At 41.7% G+C, this 19,150-nt stretch overlaps 1 protein-coding gene across 2 annotated transcripts in view; it reads left to right on the top strand.

The window, feature by feature from the left end:
- Nucleotides 1-19,150, top strand: part of TNKS (tankyrase) — a 287,701-nt gene that overhangs the window by 18,587 nt on the left and 249,964 nt on the right. The gene's annotated exons all lie outside the window — the stretch shown is intronic.

The raw sequence follows: 19,150 nt of genomic DNA, 5'->3' as shown, positions 1-19,150 counted from the left end.
GGTATTCAACCTGTGAAGTTGGGTATTTCCTGTGTTATAAGAATTGAAAGGCTGACCATTTTACTACTATTTGAAAGCTTTGAGGGACTAGTTACAAGACAAACTTGTTCAAAACAGTTATATATTTTCAGCATGTACTGAATCATAGAATATCAGGGTTGGAAGGGACCTCAGGAGGTCATCTAGTCCAACCCCCTGCTCAAAGCAGGACCAATCCCCAACTAAATCATCCCAGCCAGGGCTTTGTCAAGCCTGACCGTAAAAACTTCTAAGGAAAGAGATTCCACCACCTCCCTAGGTAACGCATTCCAGTGTTTCACCACCCTCCTAGTGAAAAAGTTTTTCCTAATATCCAACCTAAACCTCCCGCACTGCAACTTGAGACCATTACTCCTTGTTCTGTCATCTGCTACCATGGAGAACACTCTAGATCCATCCTCTTTGGAACCCCCTTTCAGGTAGTTGAAAGCAGCTCTCAAATCCCCCCTCGTTCTTCTCTTCCGCAGACTAAACAATCCCAGTTCCCTCAGCCTCTCCTCATAACTCATGTGTTCCAGATCCCTAATAGTTTTTGTTGCCCTCCGCTGGACGTTTTCCAATTTTTCCACATCCTTCTTGTAGTATGGGGCCAAAACTGGACACAGTACTCCAGATGAGGCCTCACCAATGTCGAATAGAGGGGAATGATCACATCCCTCCATCTGCTGGCAATGCTCTTACTTATACATCCCAAAATGCCATTGGCCTTCTTGGCAACAAGGGCACACTTGAGTCATATCCAGCTTCTCGTCCACTGTAACCCCTAGGTCCTTTTCTGCAGAACTGCTGCCTAGCCATTCGGTCCCTAGTCTGTAGTAGGGCATGGGATTCTTCTGTCCTAAGTGCAGGACTCTGCACTTTTCCTTGTTGAATCTCATCAGATTTCTTTTGGCCCAATCCTCTAATTTGTCTAGGTCCCTCTGCATCCTATCCCTACCCTCCAGCATATCTACCTCTCCTCCCAGTTTAGTGTCATCTGCAAACTTGCTGAGGGTGCAATCCACACCATCCTCCAGATCATTAATGAAGATATTGTACAAAACCGGCCCGAGGACTGACCCTTGGGGCACTCCACTTGATACTGGCTGCCAACTAGACATGGAGCCGTTGATCACTACCCGTTGAGCCCGACAATGTAGCCAGCTTTCTATCCACCTTATAGTCCATTCATCCAGCCCATACTTCTTTAACTTGCTGGCAAGAAGACCATGGGAGACTGTGTCAAAAAATTTGCTGAAGTCAAGGAACGTCCACTGCTTTCCCCTCATCCACAAAGCCAGTTATCTCGTCGTAGAAGAGCCTAGAGCCAAAGGAATTTCAAATAAAATTGAATATTTCAATCATTTTAAATGTATGTAGATCATAGTAAATATTCTTCAGTAATATCTTTCATTTTTATATATTTTCAGTCTACTTAGTAATACTTTCTTCAAGCAGAGTTCTTTATTTTTAATTGTGCAGACTGGCTTGAAAGTTACTTCTGAAGGAAGCTGTGAAATTGTGTGGTCAGTATTTCAGATCTGGAGGGAAAAAATAACTTTATTATGTAGCCACATCATATTAATGATCATGGTTACAAATTTGAGATCTTAGTTTTAATCTGAGGGCACTTCATTTTATTATATGGACCAATTTTGAAAAACCTACAGTGTTTGTTTAAAGACAGTCCCGACAAAAATTTAGTAGGGAGATTATATTACCAGTGGATAATGAGACCACTAATGGGAGTCCTGTGTCCAGTTCTCAGTCAACACTCCAAAGAGTGTGGTGGAAAATGTGGAGAGGGCTCAGAGAAGAGCCACGAGAATGATTTGAGAACTGGAAAACCTGCCGTGTATTGAGACCTTAAAACAAAGGTTAAGAGGTGACTTAATCGTGGTCCATAAATAGCTACACAGGAAGAAGAGACCTGATGCTAGAGAGCTCCTTTAGGTGACAATGGCATGACAAGATGAGTCTAGATGTGCACAGGAATACATAACAAATTTAAGTGAGGGTAATTGGGAATATTTTGCCAAGGGATGTAGTAGATTTTTCCATCACTTGAAATCTTTACATCAAGAATCATGGTCTTTCTCATGCCATATTAAGGACTTAAATGATTCCATAGAAACCTGCGGTGTACACTTTTCTACATGTGTGTGAAATGATTCTGGTGTAGTTTGATCAAGATGTAGATAATTTAGTGTCTGCCTTGTCTGTTTTACCCATTTTAGTATGTCCCTTCCTATTTTTATACGGGGCCCTATCTCCAAGTCCTGTAAGTAAATAACTCTGCAAAGCAGACTTGTATACATTTATTTATCATTTAATTTTCTATGTATGGCAGAACGCTTGAGTGTTAAGAGGACGTACAAATATCAGTCTTTGATAGAGAGGTTGGTGGAGTCTTGTTCATGCCTTAAGCAATATTTGATGGCACAGCAAGGATTCAGACCACTTGCAAATATATTTCTGCAATATTCTTAGGCTTGGAAGGATTAATTTTTATTGATAAATGTTGATTTCACCCTAAAGACACTGACAGATGTTTAGATGATAAACATTTGCAGATAGGAAAGGTAATAAAAATGCTGAGAATTTTAGTCAAAATCCAGAGATTTTTTTTTAAGACTTTTGAATTAGGCTTGTTATGAATGGATTCATGAATGAATCGTAACGGGTATGACTTGATTTAAGGATATTTACTTTGTATATTTTGACATGTGATGTTGACCATTTGTTTTAATGATGTATAAAGATTTAACTTATTTATGCTGTCATTAAATAATTCTGACCCACTCCCACAACTGTGAAATTTTTAAATGGGGGGAAAAGGCTTAAAAATAAACTTCAACTGACATTATACAAAAAATGCTGACATGCATAAAAATAGATTCTGCCAAGCCTAAGTATATTGTACAGTAGCTATTTTTACCCAAAGTGTTGATTACTGATATAATTGTTATATAAGAAATTGGCTGGTACAAATCAGTGTCAGGTACTAGACTTAAACAAGTCAGGTATGCTTTATTATAAAGCAAGAATTTGACAGTGTCTGGAACACTGGCACAACATATGAGAAATTATTGTTGAACACCACAATATCTGCTGAAACTTTTCTTTTTAGAAACTGTCTACTGACTTTTTCCCCACATGCTTCATTTTGGCTCTTGTTTATTTTGAACATCATCCAAAAGCTAAAATGGGAGATGCTTGCCATATTTGTTCTTTCCTCCCATCTGCATGTCTTTGTCCATATCATCGTTACCATGCGAATGCTGCTTCTGTAATATGGCAGGAGAGTAAACTGGTAATTGAAGAGCATAATGAGCCAGGAAACATGGAGAAGTCATTAACAGTGGTCTTTCAGAGCCACAATAAATGTAACAAGATAGGAAAGCTAGAATACTAGCAAAAACTGGATAGTGATTACAATAGATCTGAAGATTGCTAATGGTCTCTGGATTTCAGTTGTTAAATAGTTTTTAAAATAGTAAATGCACACTTCTACTGCATAGTTTTGATATTGCTTAATTGTCATTGACATTATTTGCATCTAACTGAACAACATTTCTTTCCCCCAGGTAGAACATGAGAGAGAACAAACCATATGTGGCAAGTGTAGGTCATGTTGCTTAATGTGCTACAGGAAGGCGCTTGTTTACCATGGTGATAAGACAGTATAAGAATCTGTATAGCACAGAATGGAAAGGTGCACCTGTTTAGCTCAGAAAATCTGGCCCATGACTTGTAGTCTGACCTGGTGTGTCCCTTTGTCGTCTTTGTGCTCTCTATCTTGGAACACCAAGGATCCCTAAGGATGGCAAATGCTTAGCAAAAGTGAACATGTGCTGGCCATTTCTTTTGGGATGATTAGGCATTGAAAATTTGTTTTCATTACTTAGTAATCAAATGTATGTCAGGTTTTGTGTGTTAACACCATTTAATGAATGTGTGTGTTTTTTAAATTGACTCAAGCATTGGAAACAAGAAAACTGTTAGATTGCAAGTTGATGATATTTATAGATCTTTGTGTTGGCTCATCTGTTACTAAGATGCATGTTTAGTGTCTGAGTTCTGCTCCCAGAGCTAATGAGAAGCATTTTGCTCTTAAGTATTGCTATTCAAGATCGAGCACCATTTCATTTGCTTAGGGAAGAACCAAGCAAGAAGCATTTTACTATAATTCAAGAATGAACACTAAATACTCATGGAAGAGTACTGTCAAGTCACAGAAGTGATTTTCAAAGCTAAGATAGGGAGAACGAAGGTTTCTAGTTTGCTATGGAAGACCAAATATGAGGGAACATGAGCATACTAAGAATTCAACCTTTTTGTTTCTGTACAGTCCCAATAAAACATTGCATCTAGCTTAATACTGACCGTTTGTGGTGCTGGGTGTAGGTGTAGAGCACACATGCTTATGGCCAAAATGTAGGAAAAGCTCCCCCCCCCCCCCTTTTTTTTTTCTGAAGCAAAATACTGAAAACGAACCTTGATTGATAGTCTTTGCATGCATGTAAATCTTGTTATGGATTAGGCAACTGAAGTTGTATGAATTCCACTTCTGTATACAGCTTTTTTTCTGTACCACTCCAGATACTATGAATGGAGACTGAGCATCGTAACTTGTTACAACATCATTTGATATCTTTGGCTTTGTCTATACCAGACATTTTTCCAAATACTTCCCACAACTGCTGCCAACTATTGTAAAGAGAACTCCGTTATTAGTCTCAGTAGGAACGCTTGAGAAATCTTTGGATTCTTCTAGAACCCTTCTGCATGCTGGAGGAAATCAAAGCAATGAAAAGGAAGAAGCTAGTTTGTTGCTATTGAGGTACTCCTTGGTTCATTGTTATAACGCAGGGGCGGCCAACCTGAGCGTAAGAAGGAGCAAGAATTTACCAATGTACATTGCCAAAGAGCCACATTAATATATCAGCAGCCCGCACCAGCTCCCCCCACTCCAACCTGCAGTGCCTCCTGCCTGCCGGCAGCCCACCAATCAGTGCCTGCCGTTCGCCATGATCAGCTGTTACTCAGTGTGCAGGAGGCTCTGGTGGGGAGTGGAGGAGAGCGAGGACATGGTAGGCTCGGGGGAAGGATTGGAGTTGGGGCAGGGCCTGGGTCAGATCAAGGGGTTGATCACTGAGCACTCCCGGGCATGTTGGAAAGTTAACACCTATAGCTCCAGCCCCGGAGTCAGTGCCTATTCAAGGAGCCGCATATTAACTTATGAAGAGCCATATGTGGTTCCGAAGCCATAGGTTGGCCACCCCTGTTATAGTGAGACTTCAGCAATCCAAGAGTTCTTGCACCAAGTGGCTCTCCTAGAAAGTGTGGCGTACAATCCCCTGTAATCTGCAGAAGTCAGGACCTCAATAATACAGCTCTTCTAGCTTTAGCTTTTTCCTCTCTGGGTATGTCTACACTGCAAAGAAAAATGTGTGGTGCTGACACTCAGAGCCTGGGTCAGTTAATTCAGGCTCATGGGGCTTAGACTGCAGGGCTGAAAATAGCAGTGTAGATGTTCCCACTTGGGCTGGAGCTCTGAACGGGAGGGTCTCAGAACCTGGGCTCGAGCCCGACTGGGAAAGTCTATACTGCTATTTTTAGCTACAGAGTAGCTAACTTTTTTGTTAAAAGAAAAGGAGTACTTGTGGCACCTTAGAGACTAACCAATTTATTTGAACATAAGCTTTCATGAGCTACAGAAAACTTATGCTCAAATAAATTGGTTAGTCTCTAAGGTGCCACAAGTACTCCTTTTCTTTTTGCGAATACAAACTAACACAGCTGCTACTCTGAAACCTAACTTTCATGTTGTACACATTCCAAGACTTTGTTCAAAAAGTCCCATTAGTCCAAAGAATATTAAGGATTCATCTGCAATAGTTGGTCTGATGTCAGATTTTCTTCATTTATTTTGTATTATCAAAGGCTATAAAAAGCTGTTTTCTTCAGCGATGGTTATAACATTTTTAGGGCTGTCAATTAATCAGTTAACTCACGCGATTAACTCAAATTAATCATGATTAAAAAATTGTGATTAATCAGTTTTAATTGCACTGTTAATATAATACCAATTGAAATTTATTAAATATTTTTGATGGTTTTTCTACATTTTCAAATATATTGATTTCAGTTACAAAATACAAAGTGTACAGAATACAAAGTGTACAGTGCTCAGTTTATATTATTTTTGGTTACAAATATTTACACTGTAAAAATTACAAACAAAAGAAATAGTATTTTTCAGTTCACCTCATACTAGTACTATAGTGCAGTCTCTTTATTGTGAAAGTGAGACTTACAAATGTAGATTTTTTTGTTACATAACTCCGCTCAAAAACAAAATAAAGTAAAGCTTTAGAGCCTACGAGTCCACTCAGTCCTACTTTTTGTTCAGCCAGTCGCTCAGACAAACAAGTTTCTTTTAGTTTACGGGAGATAATGGTGTCCACTTACTTGCAATGTCACCTGAAAGTGAGAACAGGTGTTCGCATGGCACTTTTGTAGTCGGCATTGTAAGGTATTTACCTGCCAGATATGCTAAACAGTCATATGCCTCTACATGCTTCCATGCTGGTGATGCTTGTTAAAAAATGCGTTAAATAAATTTGTGACTGAATTCCTTGGAGGAGAATTGTAAGTCTCCTGCTCCATGGTTTTACCCGCATTCTGCCACATGTTTCGTGTTACGGTAGTCTTGGATGATGACCCAGCATATGTTGTTTGATTTAAGAACAGTTTCACTGCATGTTGACAAAACAGGAGTGGGTGGTTGAGATTCTGTGGCCTGCATTATGCAGGAGGTCAGACTAGACGATCATAATGGTCCCTTCTGACCTTAAAGTCTATGAGTAACACAAAGAAGGTTCCAATATCAGATTTCCAAAGCTAGATAGATCACTCAACCCAAGGTTTAAAAATCTAAAGTGCCTTCCAAAATCTGAGAGGGATGAGGTGTGGAGCATGCCTTCAGAAGTCTTAAAAGAGCAACACTCTGATGCAGAAACTATAGATCCCAAACCACCAAAAAATAAAATCAACCTTCTGCTGATGGCATCTGACTCGGACAATAAAAATGAACATGCGTCGGTCCGCACTGCTTTGGATTGTTATCGAGCAGAATCCATCATCAGCATGGACACGTGGAATGGTGGTTGAAGCACGAAGGGACACATGAATCTTCAGTGCATCTAGCACATAAATATCTTGTGATGCTGGTTACAACAGGGCCATGTTCTCTCTTTCAGGTGACATGTAAACAAGAAGCAGGCAGCATTATCTCCTGCAAATGTAAAAAAAACTTGTTTGTCTGAGTGACTGGCTGAACAAGAAGTAGGACTGAGTGGACTTGTAGGCTCTAAAGTTTTACATTGTTTTATTTTTGAATGCAGTTTTTTTTGTACATAATTCTACGTCTGTAAGTTCAACTTTGATAGATTGCACTACAGTATGTGTATTAGGTGAATTGAAAAATACTTTTTCTTTTGTTTCACAGTGCAGATATTTGTAATAAAAATAAACAAAAAAATGGACACTTTGCATTCTATGTTGTAATTTAAATCAATATATTTGAAAATGTAGAAAACATCCAAAAATATGTAAATTAATGGTATTCTGTTTAATTTTTTTAATCGCTTGACATCCCTAAAAATTTTCTTTAAAAAAAATCTGATAGCATGCTGAATTTGTGGTTCCAGTGATGTCATAATCTATAATAGCAATTTAATGGTAGATTTTTACTGGGTGTGTTCTGACCAGAGATCTCCACAGGAAGCACGGCTCTTCGAGTGCTACTTTTTTCACTTAATCTGTCTGCTGGAATCACAAAATAAAGATTACTCTTTTTTTCACCATAGGAAACCCGTCTTACGACGAGTATGAACTAATAGTCTAAATGTTTCAGTTCTTGCTAATATGTGACAGCAACATATTTTTCCTGCAGAACTTAAACCCTATTTGTTAGAAAGGTATATCTGTGGATTCAGGGAGAGTGGGAAGGAGTCACCATAAAAATAACATCCCCACTTATTTATAGAAATTAGGGAGTGGAAGTGGAGGAAATTCTATGATCTGACTCATACAGGAGACATGACTAAGACAGCATGGTTATTTTTGGCTTTAAAATCTAAGCTTTAAAAACTAACTTCAAAATCTAAAAGTTGACTAAACATGGGAATAGTGCATAATAAGCATTAAGGGCAAATATAGAAATGTTAATATGCCAAAGAATTGAATTACATGTCTGTGACGTTGCACTCTGGTGGTGTCCGGACCAGTGATCTGCTAGGCCACTCCAGTCCTCAACTCTGGGAGCCAGCCTTACCCTGCTCTGCTGTGAGAACCCCCACTCCTGGGCTGTTCACGCACAGCCTCTGGCATGTAAGCTGCTCCCAGCTACTTGTAAGTGAATTACACTAGCCAATATTTCCGGTCCCAGACACAACCCTAGGAACCTCTGTCTTGCAGTGTCCAGTTATGCCCTCTGGACGCTGCAAGCTTATGAGAGTTTGTCAGTTTAACAAAGAAATTGATATGTACCAGGCTTGTTATCCCAAGGGGAGCCTCTGACACACTGCAAACCAAACAGATTTATTAACTATAAAGATAGATTTTAAGTGATTATAAATCAATGCATAACAAGTCAGAGTGGATACCAAAATAAAATAAAATAAAAGCACACAGTCTAAACTCTCAACCCTATTAGCCTGGGCAGCAACTAGATTAAGCAGTTTTTCTCACCCTACTGGATATTGCAGTTCTTAATATGCAGGTTTGTTCCTTAAACCTGGGCCAGTCTCCTGTGTTGGAGTCTTGTCGTCTTCTCAGTGTCCTGGTTGTTTGCAGTAGAAGTGGGGGCAGGAAAAGGGCCCAGTATGTGTCCACTCTGCCTGTTTTATGCCCTCAGTCCATGTTCTTGTAGAACATAAGTCCAGGAATGTCTGGGGGGCCTTGCTGAGTCTTTCCCAGCAAGGTTGAGCAATTCCCTGGTGGGGGCCTCATGCAGGCGAGTCATTGCATTGGAGCTCCCTTGGTGGACAATGGCTGTTGATAGTTTATTGACACCCCACCCGGGATTTGGTTACTTTCCTTGCTGTTGCTTCTGAGGACCCAATACCTGGCTGATTTCCCCCAACTTACAGCATGTTTTAGTGACCACCATACTACACAGTTCTCATATCATATGCATTAATGATACACATCTATGGATAGAGAAATGACTTCCAGCAGACCATGACCTTTCCCCTGATACCTTACAAGGCATGCTTTATATGTAAGATCATGATTATATTAAAATGAGGAATATGGGGGTTACAGCGTGCTCCCCGAAGATACAGAATATCACAATGTCTCATTGACAAACTGTTGAAAATAGGCATATACTGGAATGGAAGTGTCAGATGACCACAAGGTGAATTTAAAGTAGGTCAAAGATGGCAGAACTGATCGTCATTGTGTAAGAAACCACTTTACTTGGAGAGGAGATATGTCAAATTTGGTGACACTGTTTGAGTTTTAAACTGTTCTGAGCACTCTTAAAGTGGGTTTAATTCTAAAGCTTCGTCACTGGCTTTCAAAAAACATTTTCTACCACCTACCCTGTGGGCTTTGTGGATTTCTAATTTTGTTCTGATCTTTTTTTGACTGAAATGTCAAGTCAGACCCAGATGCCATTCAGAGAGCATAGTTGGCGCCTGCCAAGTAGAACTTTGTGGAGCATGGGTGGCTAACTACACATGATCAAACAGTACAGATCAGGGCACTCAGAATGAAAATGGGTTTATACAGAGCAAGACTGGTTTCAAATGTAATGCTATGGTTGTGGGAAAACATAAGCAAAACAACAATCATTCAAGCTTTTACAAATATTCACATTCCTTGAAAGTGATACTGAAATACTATCTGACAACAGTGACAAGAGAATAGTGTCTTTACAAGCTATGATGCTTATGTGATTGTCTACACTGATTTCGCTCTTGGTGCATATGTGCCCCATGTGTGTGAAATGAGATTCTTTTTTGAATAGCAGTACCAGTTGTGGCTGCACTAATGCCCATCCCTGCCTACAGAATATCATAGCTCTGGGTGTAAGGGGCAGGGCAGGGTACCCATCGCTCAGTTCCTCTGATTTGCTCTTGGTGCAAGACAAAATACTAGCAGTGCCCATGTTCCTTATGCAACATAGCCATTTCCTAGGTCACTATTGTCGGAAGATGCAGACAAGCACACGCTTTTGGGGTCTCAGCAGATTGCTGAGGGGATCCTATTGCTGGATCCAATGTACATTAAGCCTCTGGAGTCTGAATCAAGTACAAGCATTGCCCCTAGCTTGGGGTCTCTATCACTCTTAGGGTGAAGATCCTCTGTCAAGTGCCCCCTTCTGAGAGCTGAGACATCTTGGTTAAGCTGCCTAGCCTGTTAGCAGTGCTGACAACTTAGACTTCACCATAGTTTAAACGCACTGTCTCTTGTAACTCAAGCCATGTTGGTATTCTGGGCCCACAGTTCCCCTCTTCAAGGGAAACTTAGTTCGTTGCAGCACATACCTCAGATACTTACTTTGGACAGGATTCTGAAACCTCATTGCTCTTTCCTTAAGCACCAGAAATAGAGTACAGATCATACAGAATGTAAGCCTGAATGTAATGCTGCTCGGTCTTGCCCACCCTTCATTTGTGGGGCAGGGGACAACTGTCTGAATTATGAGGTAGGCAAGGTTCCCTTGTCTCACATTCCTGCATTAGCTTCCATTTGCTTGAGGTGGTGGAATGGCTGAAGATGCAGAATAGATCAGTTCCTGCCCTGTATATAACCACCTGTCTCTCTGTGTGAGGTGGCTCCCAGATCAGCGTCCTCAGGTAATCCCAGACCCTTACCAGCTGATTTTGCTGTCTTGCAACCTCTCCCCTGACAAACCAGTTCTTATGGATTGGAGTCAGACTGCTGCGCTGGGCATCACAGCATGGGGAGTAGGTGGCCAGCCCTCTGTGAAGAAAAAGGTGGTTAGGGACTATTTAGAAAAGCTGGACGTGCACAAGTCCATGGGGCCAGACGCGTTGCATCTGAGAGTGCTAAAGGAATTGGCGGCTGTGATTGCAGAGCCATTGGCCATTGAAAACTCGTGGCGAACGGGGGAAGTCCGGGATGACTGGAAAAAGGCTAATGTAGTGCCAATCTTTAAAAAAGGGAAAGAGGAGGATCCTGGGAATTACAGGCCAGTCAGCCTCACCTCAGTCCCCGGAAAAATCATGGAGCAGGTCCTCAAGGAATCAATCCTGAAGCACTTAGAGGAGAGGAAAGTGATCAGGAACAGTCAGCATGGATTCACCAAGGGAAGGTCATGCCTGACTAATCAAATCTCCTTCTATGATGAGATTACTGGTTCTGTGGATGAAGGGAAAGCAGTGGATGTATTGTTTCTTGAGTTTAGCAAAGCTTTTGACACGGTCTCCCACAGTATTCTTGTCAGCAAGTTAAAGAAGTATGAGCTGGATGAATGGACTATAAGGTGGATAGAAAGCTGGCTAGATCTTCGGGCTCAACGGGTACTGATCAATGGATCCATGTCTAGTTGACAGCCGGTATCAAGTGGAGTGCCCCAAGAGTTGGTCTGGGGCCGGTTTTGTTCAATATCTTCATAAATGATCTGGAGGATGGTGTGGATTGCACTCTCCGCAAATTTGCGGATGATACTAAACTAGGAGGAGTGGTAGATACGGTGGCAGGTAGGGATAGGATACAGCGGGACCTAGACAAATTGGAGGATTGGGCCAAAAGAAATCTGATGAGGTTCAACAAGGATAAGTGTAGGGTTATGCACTTAGGACGGAAGAACCCAATGCACCGCTACAGACTAGGGACCGAATGGCTAGGCAGCAGTTCTGCAGAAAAGGACCTAGGGGTGACAGTGGACGAGAAGCTGGATATGAGTCAACAGTGTGCCCTTGTTGCCAAGAAGGCCAATGGCATTTTGGGATGTATAAGTAGGGGCATAGCGAGCAGATGGAGGGACGTGATCATTCCCCTCTATTCGACATTGGTGAGGCCTCACCTGGAGTAGTGTGTCCAGTTTTGGGCCCCACACTACAAGAAGGATGTGGATAAATTGGAGAGAGTCCAGCGAAGGGCAACAAAAATGATTAGGGGTCTGGAACACATGAGTTATGAGGAGAGGCTGAGGGAACTGGGATTGTTTAGTCTGCGGAAGAGAAGAATGAGGGGGGATTTGATAGCTGCTTTCAACTACCTGAGAGGTGGTTCCAAAGAGGATGGTTCTAGACTATTCTCAGTGGTAGAAGAGGATGGGACAAGGAGTAATGGTCTCAAGTTGCAGTGGGGGAGGTTTAGGTTGGATATTAGGAAAAACTTTTTCACTAGGAGGGTGGTGAAACACTGGAATGCATTACCTAGGGAGGTGGTGGAATCTCCTTCCTTAGAGGTTTTTAAGGTCAGGCTTGACAGAGCCCTGGCTGGGATGATTTAATTGGGGATTGGTCCTGCTTTGAGCAGGGGGTTGGAGTAGATGACCTCCTGAGGTCCCTTCCAACCCTGATATTCTATGATTCAGTCTGTTTAGGATGTTTGTGTTAGAATAGAATAATTAAATTAGGATTGTCTTCTATCAGCCTGGTATCACAGCCCTTTGGAATTTAGGTCCAACATGATGGTGAAAGGACAACAGAAGGCAATGTGCTGCACCTTCAAAATTTAGTTTGCAGCTTAGTAAAGATACATACAGAGTTCATAATCTCACACAGAGCTCAGAAGTTATGCAGATTCCCTAAATCTTTCCACTACGTGGACTTTTTTAGAGTTATTCTTAGTTTAATATTAGTTTAGTTTTTATTCTTTTTACCTGTTGGCTGCTTTTTTGGCTGTCTTTGGGCTGGTCTACAGTATCGCTGTAAATCAATCTAAAAGTTACATTATTTGTTATGTAACTTATGTAACTGACGTCGACATAACTTAGGTTGGCTTATTGCGGTGTCTATACTGTTCTATGTCAATGGGAGATGCTCTCCCATTGATACAGCTTTTGCCTCTCAGGGAGGTGGAGTACAAATGTCGATGGGAGAGCTCTCAACAGACCCACTAAATTGACACCACCGCGTCGATCGCAGTGGTGCTGATTTAGCTGGTGAGTCGACATGGCCTTTGAGTGGGTAAGTATAGCACACTCCCAGTAGAGGGGGTTATTCCTTTATTATGGGGAGTTCCCAAGTCTCCTGGCTTTAAGACCTGACAGTTGTGTGACTCCGCCATGCCTGTTAATGATAGGTGCACCAGTTACCTCATCTGCCTGTCTGGGAGACAGGCATGTGCCAGATTGCAGCTCTGTTGCTAAGATGGGCCCTCAAGAATAGAGAAGTGAGGCTGAATTTCTTGTTGCTGGAAAGATTAATGCAACATCCATCTCTGTCCCTGAGAAGCCTGGGAATGATCCAGTGCACCCTATCTCGGCACCAGGAAGTTGTGGCTCAGCCTCTACTTTGAAAAGTGCTTCCTCTCTCAGAGCACACTGCATCTGTTTGTGTTTTTAAAGAGGAGAACTGAGTACCATGCCAATCAGGATTCTAGATGCAGATCACCACCCCTGACCCCAAGTAAGAGGCTTAAAACTTCTCCTCTGCTTCCATCAAGATCCATGGCCTGGAGTTCCTTCCCAGTGCCATGGCACTGATGATTCCTTCATCCCACAAGGACTGTGCTGCTTCAGTACCATAGCTACATGGTGACTCTGGCCCTGGCATTGGCAGACATATTTGGTGGTGACCACTTCACCCTGTCACAGAGCACCATCTCAGCACAGACCCTTCCCTGGCACTGGAGATCCCAGCACTGAGACTCTTCATGCTACTGGCTGACCAATCTATCGGTCTGTTCCCTGAGTCTCTGATACTGGATTTTTTGAGATGTTGTCTCCAAGTAACTATGTGCTCCAATCATACCTCATGTGGACCCAGTACTTTGGACAGGAGTGCCCCCTCTAGAGGAGACCTATTCCTCCTTGTCCTCTTCATCAGCATGCTCCAAAGGCTGTCTTCTCCCTTGCCCCCATTATCCACCTTGTGTGGTCCAATGGGTATCTGGTAGGGAACCTAGAGAAGAGTATACTGGAGAACGTGAGACAAGTGGACTTCAAGGGGCACCTTTTGTGATATCTCCCCTGAGTCTGCCACCCCATTTTTCTTACCAGCTCCTGGGACATGAATCCCCACTTCAGAAGACTCATTTCCTCGGTATGTCAGCTAAGATCTCTTTTACAGATGAGGCAAACCCCAATCACTCAGCCCCGAATCCTAGAGGGCACGGAGTACATAGAGCATCCTACTTCTCGTCTTCGTCCCTTTAATGAGGCTGTTGAACCACCCTCTTTTGTATCTCAGAATGAATTTAAGACCCTTCAGGATCTCTTGAAGAGGATTGCAGGGACCCTTCACATTCAATCTGAGGTGATACAGGAGAAACAGACTACTAGACATTCTCCACATGGCAACACTGGGTAGAGTAGCAATGCCCATTAACTTTAGTCAGCTCAAAAAGAGCCTTGTTATCTGGCATACTCCTGTCTCCATTCAACCCAGCATGAAGAGGGTGGACAAAGTATCAAGTCCCCACAAAGTGATTTGAATCTTTTTTTTCTGGCACCTGATCCTTGTTCCTTAGTGGTGGAAGCAACTCGGGAGAAGTCCAGGTAACAGGCTTTCTAAAACACTCCTCCTGAAAAGTTTCAGAGTAGCAGCCGTGTTAGTCTGTATCCACAAAAAGAAAAGGAGTACTTGTGGCACCTTAGTCTCTAAGGTGCCACAAGTACTCCTTCCCTCCTGAAAAGGATACGAACTCTGCCCTTCAGGAGGGACCTTTTCTCCAAAAACTAGTTTTGATGCGAGTTGAGTCTGACAGAACTCTCCATGGATCTCTGCTGCTGCTTCTGCTTCTGCTTCTGTTCATCCCTTTCGGAACTCTATTTCCTGCTTCCGAGACAATTGGATGAGGAAAACTTATAACTGGTGGGTCCTCGAGGTAAAGGGGTATCCGATTCATTCATTTAATAACAACCCTCTTCCCTCCTTTCTCAACCCTCTTCAGGCACCAGTCTCATGGGTCTCTTCAGGAACAGGAGGTGAGCTCCCTAATGCAACACAGAGCTCTTGGAATAAGTACCCTTAGTATTCTGAGGAAGAGACTTCTATTGTCATTTACTTTCCAGCCCCAAAGAAAGGGGGTTGGAGACCCTTCCTTGACATTCAAAATCTCAATGTGTTTATCCGTCATTTTTAGATTCCAAATGGTCATTCTAGCTTCCACACTCCCTTCCCTAGATCTTTTTGGACTGGTTTGTGGCTCTCTATCTTCTGAATGCATATTTTCTCCTCTCCATCCATGTGGCCCACAATGACACCTCAGATTTCTAGTAGAGACTTCTTTATTGATCGAGTACCATCTGTATTTTAAAATAACCTTTATTAAGGCCTAAACTTCAATCTAACTCGTTTTTTAAAATGTGAACAGAACATGGGCTGCCAGAGTTTTAACCCCCCTAAACTAGTGGGAATCACTGGCTAAGCACTTAAAATTAGGATTTTAGTTGAAGTGCTAAACCAGCTTTTGTCAGCAGTAGCCTCTTCTGCGGGGGCAGAGAAATTATTTTCTTCAGCTACTTAAATTAAATGACTAGTTTGTTCAAAGTTTAGAAATGGATGGGGAGTTGGAAAAAGCAGGAAAGCTTGTTGTCCTCTTTAAATCTCTGAATAAAAATGGGGTGTGAGGATTATCTATTGAATCTTGAAGGACTTGGTGACCAGAAACAATCAGTTCAGATCACTAACTACAGATACTTCCTTTGTTTAATCAGTTTGTAAATGCAAAACATATTTTGATAAACATTTTTTCTTGCATATCCAGCACATTCAAGGCAGTTTAGTTAACTAACTAATAAATACAGTTTTAAAACAGCTGTTTTTGTGTGTTTTCAATTGAATTCCAGTTTACATCACTAAACTCCAGTGGCATAAAAATAAACGTAAAACTACATGTTACACAAAATGCAGTATGCAGGACAAAAATGTATAAATGTAGAATTTTGTTGCAGCTTGGGTAAAGTTGTTTTCATAATAGAGGTGAAGGATTTTAAAAAATAAAAACAAAACATTGCACTTTGGAAGTTCTGTCTAACCTACAAGACTGTTTTAATCAGGGAGTTGAACTGTTAAAAATTTTGGTTCAGTTCTTGTTCAGGTTCATCAATATTTCCTAACTCTCCAGTTTGGTTCCAGTTCAGACACTAACTTAGAATGATGGTTTGGTAACTGGTTCAACCACTCTTGTTTGAACCAGTTCAGATACATTTCTTGTAGATTAATATTATACGCTCTTATGCTCGCTTTGTAACTCCTCCTAACGAAAATATTTATCATTGTATGCTTTAGGAACTTTTTCAACAGAATGTCATTCAAAAAATTGTTGTCTACAAAAATGTATCACAATTTCAAATTATGAGCTGGGTTAGGATAAATTCCAGGTCACATGATGTCCATTTTTCCTCTGTCAATGGTTGATCCTACTCTTTGTCCTCAAGGACACACGTGAGAGACTAGGTAGGCACAGCCTCAGGTTGGGCAGTGGGTGAGTTAGCAGTTGGTTCTGGCCATGCTGCTGGCCTGAGCAATGCACTGTGTTTAGTTGGTTCTACTTGTTTAAGCTAATCAACTCAAAGATTTAATGCAACTGAAACATTTCAACATTCTTTGAGATTAAGAATGTAAGAGAGTTCATTAAGTAGTTAATTTTGAAATAAAGGAACCCAAAAAAGTAGCAAAGGAAAGTAACAGGCCTTAATTTTTTTTTTACTAATATTTCTTTGCCTATATTAAACAATAAAAGATTCTACACCGTGGAACTGCAAACCTTAAATAAATAAATAATAAATCAAGCAATATGCAATGTCTATTCTGGAAAAAAAGACTCCTCTGTCCTAGTGGACAGAGGGGAAAAGTTCTGGGCTCAACCAGCCATTGAGGTGAGGTGACAGTGGGGTAATTAGTCAGAAGAACTGCTACAGAACCTTTCCCCCTTCAGACTGAACTTCCTTCTCTCCCTCCTCAGTCCCCTCCCTTCATTCTTCCTTTTTTTCAGATCCCCCAGAGACACTCCTTCCTTCCTTTGCTGTCTCCTTCCCCCGCCACCCCACCCCCCCGCCACCTCCCTAGCATAACAGAGTAATTTAGCCTATGCAGGGTGGCCAGTGGAGTGGGAGCAGGAAGGAACTTCACCAGGGAAACAAAACCAGAAACAGAGTGGAAGAGCAGGGGAGCTTTGCAGCCTCAAGTCAAAACAAAGGTCCTATTTCTCTCTCGTCCTGCCTCACCCTCAGGTCTGAGGCCTCAGTTACTGGCTGCTAACAATCAGCAGGAAGTGGAGGGAGGTGTTCCCTTCTATGGGCAGTCCTTACCTGGGCATAACAGGAGAGCTACCAATCCTAGAACCCCTCTCTAAGCCTCTGACCTGTCTTTTCATCTCCTCCAAAGGCTTACTGGGAAGTGTAGCGTCTATCCCTTTTTGAGGGTTGGACAAGGGAGAGACCGTCCCTCAGCACCTGATTATTGAATCTTTTGATTTGAACCGGTTTTTGTTTTTTCTGGGTTCTGTTTCAATTTGGGTTCAGTGCAACTCAGAGGTTTTCAGTTTGGGTTCAGTTCAGGTTCAGTGAAAAATCCTCTGAACTGGTGTTCAGGGTTCAACTCCTTGCTTTTAATTTCTAATATTTTTGTTTCCTCTCCTTCCTCATGGGCCTTGAAACTCTTTAGTTGGTGACTGTCTCAAAGATAGCAGTCTGAACAAGGCTGCACTCTTTTATACTTTAAGGCTTTTTGCCCTTCACCCTCAGTTAGTAAGGTGAGTTAACTTCAGCCTCTGTCTAAAACTTTTAAAAATAACTCCTCCACAAACAGTTTGGGGTAGCAAACCTCTATTCTTTTTAAACCTGCTCTTAATTGTCTGGCATGTCTGTGTTCCCTCTTCACCTGAGAAAGATGGTCGCCTACTTTAAGTATTTTTCACTTCCCCAGCTAGATATTTTTCTCTGGGTCTGTGGCCTTTAGCATCTACAGCTTTGTATTTGAATCCTAGATTAGAATGACAAGCCAAAGGAGAATCAGATCAAGGACAACCTTGGTTCTAGCCTTCATCCAGAGTGAAACTCTTGGGATCTCAACTGATCCCCCCAAGAACTCTTACTATGAACTGGATCTGCAGATGGATTATCAGTTGGAATGGAGAAGGCCACTGTGGTACAGACTGCCTTACTGGTAACCCCAACCTTTCATTATGAATCCATAACAGATGGAAGATGATAGAAGGTGGTAGCTACTGCAGTGTTGGAACTGGCTCTCTTAGATCCACACATAATGTAGCTTGACAGTTATCTGGTGAAGGGGTACCATCTCCGTTGTGTCTACAAGAAGTTTTTCAGAGGATGAAGAGCAAGTGGCCTTTCAGGAGTTTACTGATTTGGACCCTGATTTGGATCCAGCAGTTGCCTGTTAAAAACATGAACGTTTCACTAGCCACTTATCTATATAAAGATACAGTAGCATTCCAAGAACTAGTACAGAAGGTGGCCTCTGCATTGAAACTACCTACTTGCTCTCTGAAAGAAATACATCCAATTTTTGATTGTGTGCTCAGTCTTTGGGAAGAGTATCATTACAACTTTCAGACAGTCTGTTGCAACTTGCAGAATTAATTAGGCTGCAGAGAAGAATTTGTCCAATGTCCAAAAAAGCGGATAAAGATGTATCACTTATCTCAGGATGGCTTTTCATATGTCCTGAAACCTAACTCTAGTGGTAGAAGCTGCTATTCAGAGAGTCGGAGATGGGTGATTGCATTCCACACTGTCAGACCAGGATGATAACTGATGCTTTAAGAAGAAAGGTCTCTTCCTCCTCTACCCTGAGCTTGAGTCACTCTTACTGAGTGGGCCATTCTCTATCAGTTCTGTCTTCGGGACAAAATGTCTAATTTTACTAAAATGTTACCAGATGAACAGAAAAATTGGCTAATGCCATAGTCTTTGATGAACAGCAGCTAGCAAAGCTGCCTTTGCACACAATAT

This window comes from Lepidochelys kempii, chromosome 4 (genome assembly GCF_965140285.1).
Source record: "Lepidochelys kempii isolate rLepKem1 chromosome 4, rLepKem1.hap1, whole genome shotgun sequence".
Taxonomy (NCBI): domain Eukaryota; kingdom Metazoa; phylum Chordata; order Testudines; family Cheloniidae; genus Lepidochelys; species Lepidochelys kempii.
The sequence above is the reverse complement of the archived record's forward strand: the minus strand, read 5'-3'. Positions and strand labels throughout refer to the sequence as shown.